General features: G+C 51.7%; 2 non-coding genes across 2 annotated transcripts; both read right to left on the minus strand.

The window, feature by feature from the left end:
- Positions 1-919: 919 nt before the first annotated feature.
- Positions 920-991, minus strand: TRNAC-GCA. Its single transcript has one exon. It is a non-coding gene; the product is annotated as a tRNA-Cys (tRNA).
- A 686-nt stretch (positions 992-1,677) lies between these two features.
- Positions 1,678-1,749, minus strand: TRNAC-GCA. The gene has a single exon. It is a non-coding gene; the product is annotated as a tRNA-Cys (tRNA).
- Positions 1,750-5,215: the final 3,466 nt, after the last annotated feature.

A 5,215-nucleotide genomic window follows, 5' to 3' on the forward strand; every position in this document is an offset into this window, starting at 1 on the left:
AAAAAAAAAAAAAAAAAGACCTAAGAAAGGGAACAACTAAAGGCTCTCTAATCTCTTACTCCTTCCGCCGGGCCCAGACTCCCAGAGACTACCTCCTCCAGCCCTAAACCCAATGTCCGCTTACCATGGAACAAAGCAAGGCCGGTCTGTAAATTCTTCTTGATGTCTAATTTAAATCCCAACTTGGCGGACTCTCAAACAGGATCAGATAGGCAACTGCCTCCAGCTGCGGCTTCTTGCTGCCCTCAAGTGGCCACGTGACGAGCCACAACCCTCTCGTCCTGTGGGTTTCCTCTTTCCCGGGCCTGCCCACCCCCTGTCTCCGACCTCTTGCCTTCCCTGAGGTCAAGGTGAGAGGTCCCGGGACGGATTCCAGTTCCAGCCCCGGCGTCTTTGCACATTCCTCCATCTGGGGTACCTCGTGGTCTGTCTTACAAGAAGAGCTCAGGCTGAAACATAAACTTGGATATAGTAAAAGCAAATGTGTAAATTTTAATGTAAGGCTCTAGACTTTGAGATCGTAATCACCTGGAGGGTGTGTGTGTGTGTGTGTGTGTGTGTGTGTGTGTTTATTTTGTTTGTTTTTTGAAACAGGTTCTCGAACGTTGCCTAGGCTGGAGTGCAGTGCTGCGATCATAGCTCACTGCAGCTTCCAACTCCTGGACTCAAGCAATGGCGAGAGTATATGAAAACACAGATTTCTGGACTCCACCCTCAAGTTTCTAATTCACTAGGTCTGGGATGAGGGCAGAGCGTACCCAGGTAATCCCAGGACCACATTTTGAGAGCCAGTGCTGTTGAATCCCCAGTTCCTTGCAGTCCCTCACTGCTCCTCGTCTGCCAGTAGGAGAAAAAGCAAACAGCTCAGGAAAAATCAACACCCGGGACAAAAACTTTAGTATCTCGAAAAAGGTCAAAGAGGGGGCACCCGGATTTGAACCGGGGACCTCTTGATCTGCAGTCAAATGCTCTACCACTGAGCTATACCCCCTCTGCCGGTGAGTAAGCGCAGGTTGTCTCTTAGTGCTATTGCTGCGCAGGCGCCGTGTGGAGTTCCCGAAGGGAAGTGGAAATGGGGTAAGACGTTTACAAGAAATGGAAAAAATACAACTCCCAGAAAAATGACTCACTTGGAAGCAGGGGTTGTTTCCTGAAGCTCTGAGCTAAAGATTCCCACTGGCGGTGTAAGAAAATATATTCGTGGGGTGTGGAAGGAGTCTCTAGGAATATTTCACTTCGGGGGTGTCCTACTCTCCTGCCTTGCAGAAGCCCCCTTGCCACATCTGGGAGCTTCTTTTTCCCGCTCACGCGGCTTCTCCCGGTCTGTCTTCTCCAGCCCAGCCCTTAGAAACTCAGCCTCCCTCCCGCCATGAAAGAGCCGTCGGGGTCACTGGCCAGGCTGACCTGGGGGTGCGCCCGCCTCCGCCCTGCCATTGCGAGGTTGAGCCACCCGCACCGTGTTCCAAGGGTCAGCCCTGAGCTCCTAGCCCTCACTGGTACTGCATTCCACCCTGGGATGCACACGCAGGCTGAGCCACTGGCAGGGGCTAGGACCCATCCTCACTCGCCTGCAAAAGAAAAGATGGTGGCAGGGCCCGAGACTCCCTCCCGTTCCATCTGTGCAGAAACTCTTTAGGAGACCTCCGGAGACCAAAACACTAAAACTTACGTACGCAAAGGGGGCACCCGGATTTGAACCGGGGACCTCTTGATCTGCAGTCAAATGCTCTACCACTGAGCTATACCCCCACCATACCATACGGCTCTCATTAGAATAAATTTCTACGGAATAGGGGTGTGGCCTTCACTTTCCTTTAAAGTTTTAATCTGTGAGTTGCGTCCGGATACCGATTGAAAACAACACAAAATACAGTGGGAATGGCTAGAACTCCTAAGTTCTTCCTCCACAGTCACGCTTTCGGAAAAACAACTAGATTAAGGAATCTTGGGTCCTCTATATCCGTGCCTAGACTCTCCCCCAGATGTCCACTGACTGGCTTGAGAAAACGACTGTCCCCAGCATCGCCCCAGGTCTAGGGATGTACAGATTAACAGACTCTCCACCTTGTCTCCTGGACTTTTCCAGCCCCAGAGTCGCTCCTCCCCTTCTCTCAAACCAAAAGCCAGTTTGAGGAACAGACAGAGGAGAAGGCAGAAATAAGAGGTGAACAGTTTTCAATAGCATTTATTACAGACTTATAAAAATCCTAATACAGTATATATCTTTTTAAAATCCTGGCTGGGCGCGGTGGTTCATGCGTGTAATCCCAGCACTTTGGGAGGCCGTGGCGGGCGGCTCACGAGGTGAGGAGATCGAGACCATCATGGCCAACATGGTGAAACCCCATCTCTACTAAAAATACAAAAAATTAGCAGGTCGTGGTGGTGCGCGCTTGTAGTCCCAGCTACTCGGGAGGCCGAGGAAGGAGAATCGCTTGAACCCGGGAGGCGGAGGTTGCAGTGAGCCGAGATCGCGCCACTACTGCACTCCAGCCTTGGCGGCAGAGTGAGACTCCAAAAAAAAAAAAAAAAAAAAAAAATCGTTGCACAAAGACAAAATAAGCAGCCCCTGTAGGAATCCGGTATATTTGGGAGGAGTGGGATTCACATTGGAAGGACACTAGAAGTGAAGGGGATGCTGTGGAGTGGCTTAAAGTCCAAGAACTGTGGTCAGAGTCAGCATCTCAGAGGGAATGGAAAGACGAGGAGTGGAATCTCTGCAGTGCAAAGGGCTGTCCCTATCTGGGACGTCCTGTCCTCCTGCATTTCCCCTTACGGTTTTTGCCTCTACCCTCTTCCCCTTGAGCCCACCTTCTCCACCTTTCTAGAATCTCCTGTGCCCAAAGGGAATGTGACAAAAATGGCTGAGGGGCCAAAAAGCCTGAGGGTGGGGGTGGGTTTGAGGAAATGAAAACCAATTCCAGGGGTGTCTTTTTTTTTTTTTGAGACGGAGTCTCGCTCTGTCGCCCAGGCTGGAGTACAGTGGCGCAATCTCAGCTCACTGCAACCTCCGCCTCCCGGGTTCAAAGGATTCTCCTGTCTCAGCCTTCCTAGTAGCTAGGATTACAGACTTCTGCCACTACGTGTGGCTACTTTTTGTGTTTTGTTTTGTTTGAGATGGTGTCTCGCTCTGTCACCCAGGCTGGAGTACAGGGCCACAATCTCGGCTCACTGCAACCTCCACCTCCCAGGTTCAAGCAATTCTTCTGCCTCAGCCACCCGAGTAGCTAGGACTACAGGCGTGCACCACCACCAAGCTAATTTTTATGTTTTTAGTAGAGATGGGATTTCACCGTGTTAGCCAGGCTGGTCTCCAACTCCTGACCTCAAGTAATCCTCCCGCCTCAGCCACCCAAAGTGCTGGGATTACAGGCATGAGCCACCGTGCCCGGCCTCAGGGGTCTCTTAATCTGCCCCCTAACACACACATTATTCCTATGGAGAGGTTGAGGGCTGAGGAGAGGGAGAGGGTTCCACTCCCTAATTCTGCAACATATCCAACATTTCCCTGACATCTCCAAGAAGGATGCCTGTGGCCATGGTGAGGGGCAGCTTATTCCGATGTGCTGTCTGCAGGAATCCAAGGTATGCAGTCCAATTCTCAGCAACGGGTAGGGAGAATGGTGTCAATCTCACTGTCCATAGCAGCCACTGCTCCCACCAGAGAATCATAAAAAAGTAATAAATAGCCACTTGATTTTCCACCCATGTTGACCATGCAAAACCCCAAAGTTTCTGATTGGCCTCAGACTGGAACATCAGTTAGCAACGGCCTGAGATTGCATCCACTGGAGTGCAGCAGGCAGCCTGCAGGGAGGGAGGAACAGGAGGGGTCAGCCTATCCCAAGAGAATGATGGCCTTCAAGTCCCCAGCCCTTTCCCAAAGCAGACTGGGTGCAGGAAGCAAAGTTACATCCAATCATTCAATTAACAGAGACAAACTGACTTGAGTACCTGCTGTGCATCAGGTACTGTGCAAGGCTCTGGAGTCACTGGTGAAAAGGCAGACATGCCCCTGAGGCTTACTGTCTGATGGAAGAGATAGATACTAAATAAATGGTCAGACACATAATTCTATAATTACATGCAGTGATAAAGGAAATATACAGGGCTTCTCTGAGGAAGGAGCCTGGAGACTCACCTTGCTCGGCCCCTTAGCTGTGTCTTTGGCCAAGGATTCTTCACGGTGATGTGTGCCAGAAAGAGGTTCCCTACACGAGTTCCCCCATTAGACGGTAAACAACTCCGGCGCATGGGTGGAGCCTTGGTCATCTCTGTATCATCCTCAGCCTCGGTCTGGCACCACACAGGGAACACAGAGGGTACTTAGAAAATGCTGATTGGGCCAGGCACAATGGCTCACGCCTGTAATCCCAGCACTTTGGGAGGCGGAGGCGGGTGGATCACCTGAGGCCGGGAATTCGAGACCAGCCTGACCAACAGGGAGAAACCCCGTCTCTACTAGAAACACAAAAATCAGCTGGGCATGGTGGCGCATGCTACTTGGGAGGCTGAGGCAAGAGAATCGCTTGAACCCAGGAGACGGAGGTTGCAGTGAGCCGAGATCATGCTATTGCACTCCAGCCTGGGAAACAGGAGTGAAACTCCACACAATCAATCAATAAATAAAGTGGCCTGGCGCAGTGGCTCACACCTGTAATCCCAGCACTTTGGGAGGCCGAGGCAGGCAGATCACGAGGTCAGGAGATCAAGAGCATCCTGGATAACACGGTGAAACTCCGTCTCTACTAAAAATACAAAAAAAAAAAAAAAAAAAAAATTAGCCGGGCATGGTGGCAGGCGCCTGTAATCACAGCTACTCGGGAGGCTGAGGCAGAAGAATGGCGTGAACCCAGGAGGCGGAGCTTGCAGTGAGCCGAGATCGAGCCACTGCACTGTAGCCTGGCAGCCTGGGTGACAGAGCCAGACGCTGTCTCAAAAAAAAAAAAGAATGCTGGCCGGGCGCGGTGGCTCACGTCTGTAATCCCAGCACTCTGGGAGGCCAAGGCGGGCGGATCACAAGGTCAGGAGATTGAGACCATCCTCCTGGCTAACATGGTGAAACCCCGTTTCTACTAAAAATACAAGAAATTAGCCGGGCGTGGTGGCGGGCGCCTGTAGTCCCAGCTACTCGGAGGCTGAGGCAGGAGAATGGCCTGAGCCCACGAGGTGGAGCTTGCAGTGAGCCGAGATCTCACCACTGCACTCCAGCCTG

Source organism: Mandrillus leucophaeus, unplaced genomic scaffold (genome assembly GCF_000951045.1).
Source record: "Mandrillus leucophaeus isolate KB7577 unplaced genomic scaffold, Mleu.le_1.0 Scaffold272, whole genome shotgun sequence".
In the NCBI taxonomy this organism is placed as follows: domain Eukaryota; kingdom Metazoa; phylum Chordata; class Mammalia; order Primates; family Cercopithecidae; genus Mandrillus; species Mandrillus leucophaeus.